The 13,238-nt window shown below is 44.2% G+C and overlaps 1 long non-coding RNA gene across 1 annotated transcript; it reads left to right on the plus strand.

Annotated features, from left to right (window-relative positions):
• Positions 1-873: 873 nt before the first annotated feature.
• On the plus strand, positions 874-12,990 carry LOC142164870 (uncharacterized). Its single transcript, XR_012695945.1, has 3 exons — positions 874-1,450; positions 3,668-3,741; positions 12,719-12,990. It is a non-coding gene; the product is annotated as an uncharacterized LOC142164870 (long non-coding RNA).
• The last annotated feature ends 248 nt before the right edge of the window (positions 12,991-13,238 follow it).

Raw genomic sequence — 13,238 nt, forward strand, 5'->3', positions numbered from 1 at the left:
TTTAATATTGCCTGAGTGGCTTATGAGATCCTGACTAAGTAAGGCCGAGGGCATGTGTTGTGAGGATACTATTGGGTCAGGCTGCATGCCACAGCAGTGATACGCTGATTATAATTATAAGGTCGAGGGCCTTAGTTGTACGCCATGAGATGGCTTGATATTGCGCTTGGGCCATAAGGGGCCCCTCTTGGAGTCTATACACTCCAGTGAGCGCGGGTATCCATTGTGATATGAGATATAGCCCGAGGGGCTAGTGTTGTTCCATATTGTCGCCCGAGGGGCTGATTCTGTTGGTATTGTGCCCGAGGGGTGGTTTTTATGTGTGAGCACCTAAATTTTGACAATTCTTGAATTTCTTACCACTTCTAGTATTTATATAGTTTTAAGTTTAATCTTTATATTTTAACTTTTGTTTCACATTTTTATAGGTTTTACTTAAGAAAATTGGAAATAATAAAAAAGAGCCACATTTTTTAAGAATAAGTTTTGTCTTCATTTTTAAAAAAAAAAAAGAAGAAGAAGAAGAAGAAGAAAAGTTTCCAAAAATATATGTTTTTAATCTAGAATTTGAAGTGATTAATATTTTACCTTGCGTTTTTTTAATTTATTTGTTTAATAGAAATAGATTCTATTTATTATCCTTTAAAAGAAAATCAAAAAAGAATAAGAAGAATTTAGAGCCAATGGTAAATCACACACTTGCAAGAAGGATTTAGCAATTTTGCTACAAGAATTTTGCCTAGTAACAAGAATAAGATTTTTTTTTCAATTTCAGTTGATTCCTCACGTGATTAACCCTTTCTTGCCCCCTAATTCACACACTTTACACCATCTAATACACACACATCATATAACACCTGACCCATATAGCACCTACAGGAGGAGACCTAGAAACCTTCCTTTTCCAAGTTTTTCCAGCGGTCGTAACTTCTTTTTTGGAGAGCTTAGTTTCTTTTTTCTCGATCCTAAAAAATACAGCAATGACCAGTCTTCCCTACACCATAAAATCAGCCGTTTGAGTCCAAAAAATTATCAAAAAATATCACCCTAAATACCATCTTCTTCCTTCTATTTCCAGCCATGTAGAACTCCAAATACTTAGCCACTTTTAGCTCAAATTTCTCACCATAATCCAGCAAAAACACAGCTAAAATTTTTCAAAAACGGAACTGAACCGACCCCGAAAAATCCCATTAAAAACACTTTAAAACAGTTTCCTTTTTCATAAAACAGTAGCACTCTTATGCCCGGTTTAGCGTCGAGGTCGTATGTGTAGTTTCGAGATCGGGTTGGCAAGGTCAGTCAAGTTTTCTGTTCGAGCTCCGGCGGAAGTACTTTGTTTCTTTCAAGTTTTAGATGTCGCTCTCATTCGAACAATACATTTGTCGTACAACTTTACGTAGAGATTTTACTGTTCAATCGAAATCTTTGGCTTTGGCTCTGTTTTGAGGTTCTCTTCTTACTTTGTCTATGATTTTTTCATTATCAGTCTATATTGCTTTATTGGATTTTTGTTTAGTTATTTTGAGTTGATTTTTATAGATTCTACATAGTCTTCTGTTGATCTTAATTTCAAACGGACGTTTAAGTGTACGTGTGCGAAGTTCAAGCATTAATTATTATGTATTGTCCTTCGTCTTATTGTCACGACCCTAAACCTGAACCCGATCGTGATGGAGCCTCTTGTGAAGACAAGGCGAGCCGACACTTCCTATTTTCCAATTTTTAACAGTTAAGCATGAAGAAACAGTCTAAACATGATTAAATAATCAAAGTAGCTGATAATAACATAAATATGCGGAAGAACAACCCAACAGCCCGATATCGGGGTGTTACTAGTCATGAGCATCTATAAAACCTAATACAAGTCTGAAGAGTTTACAAACTATTACAAATGTCTGATAAGAGATAGATATGATAAAGTGGGAGAAACACGGGACTGCGTACGTCAAGCAGCTAGCTCGTGGACTCTGATATCTGCCGGGAGCACTCAACTCGCACTGGCAGGATCCGCAATGCCTGAATTTGCACACAGGGGTGCAGGGAGTAAAGTGAGTACTCCAACTCAGTGAGTAACAAATGTAAATAAAGACTGAAAGCAAGAAATCACGTAAGGCACAAAGTATTCTATAATGAAGTAGTAAAACCATTTAAAAACAGTAAATCAGTGAAAGATAGGTAAAATCCTTTAACTCAAATGCACTTTCATGAAAAGTCTTTTCCAATAATTAATCAGGTAATTGATAGTCAATTATGAAAAGTTGTGACGACCCAAAGGGTCATCACCATAGTTCTTCCTTGTTCCGCGCTTCCGAGGCCTTGAAAACCTCGCTTTTAGTTGCCTCGATTTGCATGCGCAGTTTGGGCGTGTAGCCGGAAAGTTTTTATGTTAGAATATGTGAATTTTGTGAAACATTTGATGGATTTTGATATTAATATGCATAATATTGACTTCGGTCAACATTTTGGGTAAACGGACCTGGACTTGTGATTCGATGGTCCCGGAGGGTCCGTAGAAAAATATGGAACTTGGGCGTGTGTCCGGAATTAAATTCCGAGGTCCCAAGCCCGAGAAATGAAATTTTGTGTGAAATTGTCTTCTGAAATTAATTAAGGAAAATGAAGAAGGAAATTGATCAGAAAACTGTGGTATCGGGCTCGTATTTTGGTTCCGACGCCCGGTACGATTCTTAAATATGTTTTAAGCACTATATGTAAAATTTGGCTAAAAACGGACATCATATGACGTGTTTCGGACTTAAAATGGGGAATTTGAGTTTTATGAAAGTTGAAAGAAAATCATGTGTTTTGAGGCTTGATTCTATGTATATGATGTTATTTTGGAATTTGATCGCAAAAATGAGACCGTAAGATGTTTTTAAGATCATATGTATGTTTGGTTTGGAGCCCCGAGGGCTCGAGTGAGTTTTGAGTGGGGCCCGGGAGGCCTTAGACTTAAAAAAATGCAGGTTCAGCTGTTGCAGGCTCAGCGTGGCCGCGGCCGTTTCCACGCGGTCCGCGTTGGCAGCCACGCGGCCGCAGTGCTTTTCTATGCGGTCCGCGTGGTGGGGGTTCAGAGGGTCGGTAGCCAGGTCGACCAGCGCGGCCGCGTACCAAATCAGTACGGTCCGCCCTGGGTGGGTTCAGAGAGCCCACCTCTTCCCTCCCTCGGCGCAGCCGCAGTGCATTTCTGCACGGTCCGCGCCAGTCCCCAACATATATATAAATTCGGGATTTTCAGTCATTTTATCCACTTTTCAAAAACCCAAAACCTAAGAGGCGATTTTCCAAACAACTTTTCTTCTCCAAAACGATTGGTAAGTGATTTCTAACTTAATTTCTTTATTCCTTGACATCATTTAACCTGATCTCAAATTCAAATCAAAGATTTTCATGGGGGAAATTGGGTGTTTTGGGTAGAACCTAGGTTTTCTACAAATTGAGAAGTTGGACCTCAATTTGAGGTCCGATTTCAAAACAAATCATATATTTGGATTCATGGGAGAATGGGTAACCAGGTTTTGGTTCGAACCTCGAGTTTTGACCACGTGGGTCCGGGGGGGGTGTTTTTGACCATTTTGGGAAAACCCTTGTAAAATTTTATTTTTCATGCATGGGGAGTGATTCATTTAGTAATTATTAATGTGATTAAGTAACTTATGACCAGATTCGAGCGGATTGGTGGTGGAATCAAGAGGTAAAGCTATACTAGAAACGTGAGTTGAGTTTGGAGCATTCGAGGTAAGTGTTTGCTCTAACTTTGGCTTGAGGGAATAGGATTAGGATGTTATTTGCTACTTGCTAATGTGGAGTACGGTGTATAGGCATGGTGACGGTTATCTATGCACCGGAGTCTAGCATGACCGTGAGTCTTAATTGCTTTTAATTCGAATAGCGTGACACAATCTCCTTGTTTATTTGATGAGTTTCATATAATGTGAACGGTTGAGGTAATATTGTGATTGGTGTACTTTTGGAGCGTTAGCTCGAACATGAATGTGTTAGTTGAGGAAGAAGGGATTTTAAAAAGAGAATGATTTGTGATTACTCCCTTGCCGGGATGTGTAGACCGATATATATACTCTCCCTTGTCGGGATATTTTGGGTTGTTAGTTGTACCCTTGTCGGGTTAGAGTGATATGTTGTTGATATCCCCTAATGGGACTCTCCTTACAAAATCAGATGTTTCGAATTATATTATGGGATCGTGTGGCACGCCGTCCACTTTTATATATGATATTATGGGATCGTGTGGCACGCCGTCCACTTTTATATGATATTATGGGATCATGTGGCACGCCGTCCACTTATATAAGATATTATGGGATCGTGTGGCACGCCGTCCACTTTTATATATGATATTATGGGATCGTGTGGCACGTCGTCCACTTTTATATATATGATATTATGGGATATCATGGGAACCGGAGTTTCTTTTGATTATTTCTGATATTTCATTTTTATCTGTTACTCCCCGATAGCATGTCCCCTCCTAGATTTACTTTGTATTATCTTGTTATTGTTTTCTTGCACTTGTATATATATCTGTACAGGTTAATTATGGTAGGTCCTGTTTAGCCTCGTCACTACTTCGCCGGAGTTAGGCCAGGCACTTACCAGCACATGGGGTCGGTTGTGCTGATGCTACACTCTGTGCATTTTTGTGCACAGCTCAGGAAGCAGCTTACAAACCATAGCAGTAGGACTTCGGGGAGCTATTTTCAGTCCAGGGACTCTCGAGGTAGCCTAGCTGGCATTCGCAGGCCGAAGCCCCTTTCCATGTTTTTCGTTTGTTCATCTTGTATCCGACAAACATGGTGTATTTCCTTTCAGACATTGTTTGTAGTATTCTGTAGTAGTCCGTGAGCTAGTGACACCAGACCTTAGGTAGTGATGTGTATTAAACTTCCGCACTTTTGGTTTTCAGTTGCTTTAGATTTAAAGTCTTCCGCTTAAATTTTGTCTCGTTTATTATATTGTTTGGAAGAAAGCAGGAAAGGTGTTTTAAATATTTGGCTTGCCTAGTTCCAATAGTAGGCGCCATCACGACACCCGATGGTGGGAAATCCGGGTCGTGACAAGTTGGTATTAGAGCCCTGGGTTACTTAGGTCTCACAACTCACGGACAGCTCGGTAGAGTCTGAGGGATCGGTACAGAGACGTCTGTGTTTATCCCGCAGAGGCTACTGAGTTAGGAAAACTTCACCTTGTTCATTCTTGTCGTGCGATTCTGTTTCTCAAGTACTGATTGTCTTTCCACTCTGTTCTTTCGCAGATGGCGAGGACACGTGCTTCCTCTTCTACCGCGCAGTAGCCTGAGCCCCCAGCAGCAGCTCCTATCAGGGGTAGGGGGCGAGGCTGAGGCCGTGCCAAAGGCTGGGGCAGAGCTCAGCCCCAAGCGGCAGTCCCAGAGGTGGAGCCTCATGTTGACTACGACGAAGGGGTCCCAGCTCTAGCAGCTCCGGTGGGCCCAACTCAGGTCCCAGAGGGTTTCATAGCCACTCCAGTGCTTCAGGACGCTTTGGTCCGACTGGTAAGCTTTATGGAGGGCATTTCTAGAGCGGGTTTGCTTCACGTAGCTCCAGCCACATCTCAGGCTGGGGGAGGAGTTCAGACTCCCGATACTCGTACTCTAGAGCCGGTAGCTCCTCAGGCTCAGGTTCCAGCAGTTCAGCCAGCCGTGGTAGTTCAGCCAGCTGTGGCAGCCCAGCCAGGTATTGCGGCTCAGTCCAGCGATGGTGCGGTTATGTCCGCGGATGCTTTATGGAGGCTTGATCGTTTCCCAAGATCTTCACAACCACATATAGTGGCATCCCCTCATAGGATGCTCAAGATTTCATATTCAGTTGTCATGAGGTTCTACGGACTATGGGCATTGTAGAGACCAATGGGGTCGACTTTGCCACTTTTCGCCTGGCAGGATCTGTCAAGACTTGGTGGAGGAATTTCTGTTTAGCCAGGCTAGCAGGGTCGCCAGCATTGACCTGGGATCATTTTTAAAGTTATTTCTGGGGAAGTTTCTTCCAATTACTCAGCGAGATGTTCTTCGCAGACAGTTTGAGCATCTCCAATAGGGTCATATGACGGTCACCCAGTATGAGACCCGGTTCATTGATCTTGCTCGTCATGACATTGTGATACTCCCCACCGATAGAGAGAGGGTGCGGAGGTTTATTGATGGGTTGGCCCAGCCGATCCGTGTTCAGATGGCCATGAGTGCTGGTAGTGAGATTTCATTTCAGGAGGCGGCAGATGGTGCCCACTGGATAGAGATGGCACTTGCTCAGGGAGGTGGTCATGGGTCTAATAAGAGGCCCCGTCATTCTGGTAGATTCAGTGGTACCTCATCTGGAGGTAGGGATTCTTATGGTAGAGGCCATCCTTCGAGGCCCTTTCAGTCAGCTCTTCAGGCTTCTCATGGTACACCAGGTGGTCGTGGTTCTCAGCTGCAGTATTCTGACCAGCAGTTCACCATCAGCACCTATCAGTGCACCACCACTTCGTTATTCTCAGCAGCCGAGGACTTGTTATACTTGCGGCGATGTGAGTCACATTGCTAGATATTGCCCTCAAGCTTCCAGCAGCTCGCAGCAGCACGGTCCTTGCCCGATGATCCAGGCACCAGTTGCCCCACAGCTTGCCCAGCCAGCTAGAGGAGGGGGTAGAGGACATAGAGGTGGAGGTAGAGGTCTTAGAGGTGGAGATCAGACCGCTAGAGGTGGGAGTCAGCCAGCAGCAGATCGTCCCAGGGATATGATTTAGGGAGGTGGGGCCCAGCCCCATTGTTATGCCTTGCCAGCCAGGCCAGAGGCTGAGTCATCAGATGCTGTGATTACAGGTACTATTCTGGTCTGTGATAGGGATACTTCTGTGCTATTTGATCCCGGATCTACATATTCATATGTGTCGTCCTATTTTGCACCCTATTTGGTTATGCCTAGTGAGGCCTTGAGTATTCCTGTATATGTGTCTACGCCAGTGGGAAATTCTATAGTGGTGGACCGGGATCATCGTTCATGTGTTGTGGTATTCAGGGGTCTTGAGACCCGTATTGACTTGTTGCTCTTGGATATGGTGGATTTCGACGTCATATTAGGGATGGATTGGTTGTACCCGTATCATGCGATCTTGGATTGTCATGCCAAGACTGTGACCTTAGCCTTACCGGATTTTCCCCGTTTAGAATGGAGAGGGACTCCTGGTCATTCTTCTCACAGCGTTATTTCTTATGTGAAGGCTCGACGCATGGTCGAGAAGGGGTGTCTAGCTTATCTGGCTTATGTTCGCGACTCCAATGCTGAGGTCCCGTCTATTGATTCTGTTCCTATTGTTCGGGAGTTTCCCGAGGTCTTCCCTTTAGACCTGCCGGGCATGCCGCCCGACAGGGATATTGATTTTTGTATTGATCTGGCTCCGGGCACTCAGCCCATTTCCATTCCGCCGTATCATATGGCGCCGCCAGAATTGAAAGAGTTAAAGGGTCAGCTTTAGGATTTGCTTGAGAAGGGTTTCATTAGACCCAGTGTTTCGCCTTGGGGCGCACCGGTGCTATTTGTGAAGAAAAATGATGGTTTGATGAGGATGTGAATTGATTACCGACAATTGAACAAGGTGACGATTAAGAACAAGTACCCACTACCGAGGATCGATGATTTATTCGACCAGCTTCAGGGTGCGAGGGTGTTTTCAAATATAGATTTGAGATCTGGTTACCACCAGCTGAGGATTAGGGCATCTGATGTCCCTAAGACAGCATTTCGCACTCGGTATGGGCACTATGAGTTTTTGGTCATGTCATTTGGATTGACTAATGCTCCAGCAGCGTTCATGGAGTTGATGAACCGAGTGTTCAGACCTTATTTGGACTTGTTCGTGATAGTATTCATTGACGATATTCTTATATACTTCCGCAGTCAGGAGGAGCATGAGCAGCACCTTAGAGCGGTTCTTCAGACCCTGAAGGGTAGTCAATTGTATGCTAAGTTCTCGAAGTGCGAGTTTTGGCTGAGTTCGGTCGCATTCCTGGGTCATGTCGTATCAGCAGCAGGTATTCAGGTAGACCCGAAGAAGATAGAGGCAGTCAAGAACTGGCCTCGACCAGCTTCAGCTACGGAGATTCGGAGTTTCCTGGGGTTAGCAGGTTACTACCGTCGGTTCGTTGAGGGGTTTTCATCCATTGCAGCCCCTATGACTAGATTGGCCCAGAAAGGTGCCCAGTTCAGATGGTCAGATGAGTGTGAGGCGAGCTTTCAGAGGCTCAAGGCAGCTCTGACCACGGCACCGGTGTTGGTTTTGCCCACAGGTTCAGGGTCCTATACAGTCTATTGTGATGCATCTCGTATTGGACTTGGTGCAGTGTTGATGCAGGATGGCAAGGTCATTGCCTATGCTTCGAGGCAGTTGAAGGGTCATGAGAAGAACTATCCAGTGCATGATTTGGAGTTGGCAACCATTGTTCACGCATTGAAGATTTGGAGGCACTATCTGTATGGTGTGGCGTATGAGGTGTTCACGGATCATAAGAGTCTTCAGTATTTGAGGTAGAGGAGGTGGTTGGAATTGTTGAAAGATTATGACATCACTATCTTATATCACCCGGGAAAGGCCAATGTGGTGGCCGATGCCTTGAGTAGGAAGTCAGCCAGTATGGGCAGTCTTGCTTATATTCCGGTCGGTGAGAGACCGCTTGCTTTGGACGTTCAGGCTTTGGCCAATCAGTTTGTGAGGTTGGACATTTCTGAGCCTAGTCGAGTATTAGCTTGCACGGTCGCTCGTTCTTCGTTATTGGAGCGTATCCGTGATCGGCAATTCGATGATCCCCATTTGTGTGTCTTGAGAGACACGGTGCAGCGTGGAGGTGCCAAGAAAGTAACCTTAGATGATGATGGCATATTGAGATTGCAGGGGCGAGTTTGTGTGCCCAATATTGATGGGATTCGAGAGTTGATCTTAGCGGAGGCCCACAGTTCTCGGTATTCTATTCACCCGGGCGCCGCGAAGATGTATCAGGATCTGAGGCAGCACTATTGGTGGTGCAAGATGAAGAAAGACATCGTTGCACATGTGCCTCGGTGTTTGAATTGTCAGCAGGTTAAGTACGAGCATCAAAGACCTGATAGTCTATTTCAGAGGATTGCACTTCCCGAGTGGAAGTGGGAGAGGATTACGTGGATTTCGTTACTGGGCTTCCGATGACTCGGAAGAAGTTTGATGCAGTTTGGGTCATTGTTGATAGGCTGACCAAGTTAGCGCATTTTGTTCCTATTGTAGCCACCTATTCGTCTGAAAGGTTAGCCGAGATTTATATCAGGGAGATTGTTCGCCTTCATGGGGTGCCGTTATCTATCATTTCGGATCGGGGTGCGCAGTTTACCTCGCATTTCTGGAGAGTGGTTCAGCGAGAGTTGGGCACCCAGGTTGAGTTGAGTACAACATTTCATCCCCAGACGGACGGTCAGTCCGAGAGGACTATTCAGATTCTTGAGGACATGCTCCGAGCCTGTGTCATTGATTTTGGAGGCTCGTGGGACCAGTTTTTGCCTTTAGCAGAGTTCGCCTACAACAACAGCTACCAGTCCAGCATTCAGATGGCTCCGTATGAGGCGTTGTATGGTAGGCGATGTCGGTCTCCGGTTGGATGGTTTGAGCCGGGAGAGGCTCGATTATTGGGTACGGATCTGGTTCAGGAGGCCTTGGACAAGGTCAGGATTATTCAGGATAGACTTCGTACAGCTTAGTCCAGACAAAAGAGTTATGCAGACCGCATGGTCAGAGATGTTGCTTTCATGGTTGGGGAGCGGGTATTGCTTCGTGTATCGCCTATGAAGGGCGTGATGAGATTTGGGAAGAAGGGCAAGTTCAGCCCTAGGTTCATCGGTCCATTTGAGATTCTTGATCGTGTGGGAGAGATGGCTTATAGACTTGCCTTGCCACCTAGCTTGTCAGTTGTGCATCCCGTGTTTCATGTATCTATGCTCCGGAAGTATCGCGGAGATCCATCGCACGCATTAGATTTCAGCACTATCCAATTGGACAAGGATCTATCATATGAGGAGGAGCCGGTGGCTATTCTAGACCGGCAGGTTCGACAGTTGAGGTCGAAGAGTTTTCCTTCGGTGCGTGTTTAGTGGAGAGGTCAGCCTCCTGAGGCATCGACCTGGGAGTCCGAGTCCGATATGCGGGGCCGTTATCCTCATCTATTTCCCGACTCAGGTACTTCTTTCTTTTGTCCGTTCGAGGACGAACGGTTGTTTTAGAGGTGGAGAATGTGACGACCCAAAGGGTCATCACCGTAGTTCTTCCTTGTTCCGTGCTTCCGAGGCCTTGAAAACCTCGCTTTTAGTTGCCTCGATTTGCATGCGCAGTTCGGGCGCGTAGCCGGAAAGTTTTTATGTTAGAATATGTGAATTTTGTGAAAAATTTGATGGATTTTGATATTAATATGCATAATATTGACTTCGGTCAACATTTTGGGTAAACGGATTCGGACCTATGATTCAACGGCCCCGGAGGGTCCGTAGAAAAATATGGGACTTGGGCGTGTGCCCGGAATTAAATTCCGAGGTCCCAAGCCCGAGAAATGAAATTTTGTGGGAAATTGTCTTCTGAAATTAATTAAGGAAAATGAAGAAGGAAATTGATCAGAAAACTATGGTATCGGGCTCGTAATTTGGTTCCGACGCTCGGTACGAGTCTTAAATATGTTTTAAGCACTATCTGTAAAGTTTGGCTAAAAACGGACGTCATATGACGTGTTTCGGACTTAAAATGGGGAATTTGAGTTTTATAAAAGTTGAAAGAAAATCATGTTTTTTGAGGCTTGATTCTATGTATATGATGTTATTTTGGCAATTTGATCGCACAAATGAGACCGTAAAATGAATTTAAGATCATATGTATGTTTGGTTTGGAGCCCCGAGGGCTCGAGTGAGTTTTGAGTGGGGCCCGGGAGGCCTTAGACTTAAAAAAAATGCAGGTTCAGCTATTGCAGGCCCAGCGCGGCCATTTCCGCTCGGTTCGCGCTGGCAGCCACGCGGCCGCAGTGCTTTTTTGTTCGGTCCGCGTGGTGGGGGTTCAGAGGGTCGGTAGCCTGGTCGACCAGCGCGGCCTCGCACCAAATCAGTGTGGTCCACGCTGGGTGGGTTCAAAGAGCCCACCTCTTCCCTCCCTCAGCGCGGCCGCGGTACATTTCTGTGCGGTCCGCGCTGGCAGCCACGCAGCCGCGGTGCATTTCTGCACGATCCGCGCCAGCCCCCAGAATATATATAAATTCGGGATTTTCAGTCTTTTTATCCACTTTTCAAAAATCCAAAACCTAAGAGGCGATTTTCCAAATAACCTTTCTTCTCCAAAATGATTGGTAAGTGATTTCTAACTTAATTTCTTTATTCCTTGACATCTTTTAACCTGATCTCAAATTCAAATCAAAGATTTTCATGGGGGAAATTGGGTGTTTTGGGTAGAACCTAGGTTTTCTACAAATTGAGAAGTTGGACCTCAATTTGAGGTATGATTTCAAAACAAATCATATATTTGGATTCATGGGAGAATGGGTAGCCGGGTTTTGGTCCGAACCTCGAGTTTCGACCACGTGGGTCCGGGGGGGTGTTTTTGACCATTTTGGGAAAAACCTAGTAAAACTTATTTTTCATGCATGGGGAGTGATTCATTTAGTAATTATTAATGTGATTAAGTAACTTATGACTAGATTCGAGCGGATTGGTGGTGGAATCAAGAGGTAAAGCTATACTAGAAGCGTGAGTTGAGTTTGGAGCATTCGAGGTAAGTGTTTGCTCTAACTTTGGCTTGAGGGAATAGGATTAGGATGTTATTTGCTACTTGCTAATGTGGAGTACGGTGTATAGGCATGGTGACGGTTATCTATGCACCGGAGTCTAGCATGACCGTGAGTCTTAATTGCTTTTAATTCGAATAGCGTGACACAATCTCCTTGTTTATTTGATGAGTTTCATATAATGTGAACGGTTGAGGTAATATTGTGATTGGTGTACTTTTGGAGCGTTAGCTCGAACATGAATGTGTTAGTTGAGGAAGAAGGGATTTTAAAAAGAGAATGATTTGTGATTACTCCCTTGCCGGGATGTGTAGACCGATATATATACTCTCCCTTGTCGGGATATTTTGGGCTGTTAGTTGTACCCTTGTCGGGTTAGAGTGATATGTTGTTGATTTCCCCTAATGGGACTCTCCTTACAAAATCAGATGTTTCGAATTATATTATGGGATCGTGTGGCACGCCGTCCACTTTTATATATGATATTATGGGATCGTGTGGCACGCCGTCCACTTTTATATATGATATTATGGTATCGTGTGGCATATATATATATATATATATATATATATATATATATATATATATATATATATATATATATATATATATATATATATATATATATATATATATATATATATATATATATATATATATATATATATATATATATATATATATATATATATATATATTCCGATATTTCATTTTTATCTGTTACTCCCCGATAGCATGTCCCCTCCTAGCTTTACTTTGTATTATCTTGTTATTGTTTTCTTGCACTTGTATATATATCTGTACAGGTTAATTGTGGTAGGTCCTGTCTAGCCTCGTCACTACTTCGCCGGGGTTAGGCCAGGCACTTACCAGCACATGGGGTCGGTTGTGCTGATGCTACACTCTATGCATTTTTGTGCACAGATCAGGGAGCATCTTACGGACCACAGCAATAGGACTTCTGGGAGCTATTTTCAGTCCAGGGACTCTCGAGGTAGCCTAGCTGGCGTTCGCAGGTCGAAGCCCTTTTCCATGTTTTTCGTTTGTTCATCTTGTATCCGACAAACATGATGTATTTCCTTTCAGACATTGTTTGTAGTATTCTGTAGTAGTCCGTGAGCTAGTGACACCAGACCTTGGGTAGTGATATGTATTAAACTTCCGCACTTTTGGTTTTCAGTTGCTTTAGATTTAAAGTCTTCCGCTTAAATTTTGTCTCATTTATTATATTTTTGGAAGAAAGCAGGAAAGGTGTTTTAAATATTTGGCTTGCCTAGTTCCGATAGTAGGTGCCATCACGACACCCGATGGTGGGAAATCCAGATCGTGACAAAAGTAAATACATAAAGGCTCGCCCCTCGGGCACAATATCCACAAATCCGCCTCTTGAGAAACATCTCAGAATAGTACCAGCCTCTCGGACTCAATCTCACATCACAATGGA

Source organism: Nicotiana tabacum, chromosome 10 (genome assembly GCF_000715075.1).
Source record: "Nicotiana tabacum cultivar K326 chromosome 10, ASM71507v2, whole genome shotgun sequence".
Classification (NCBI taxonomy): domain Eukaryota; kingdom Viridiplantae; phylum Streptophyta; class Magnoliopsida; order Solanales; family Solanaceae; genus Nicotiana; species Nicotiana tabacum.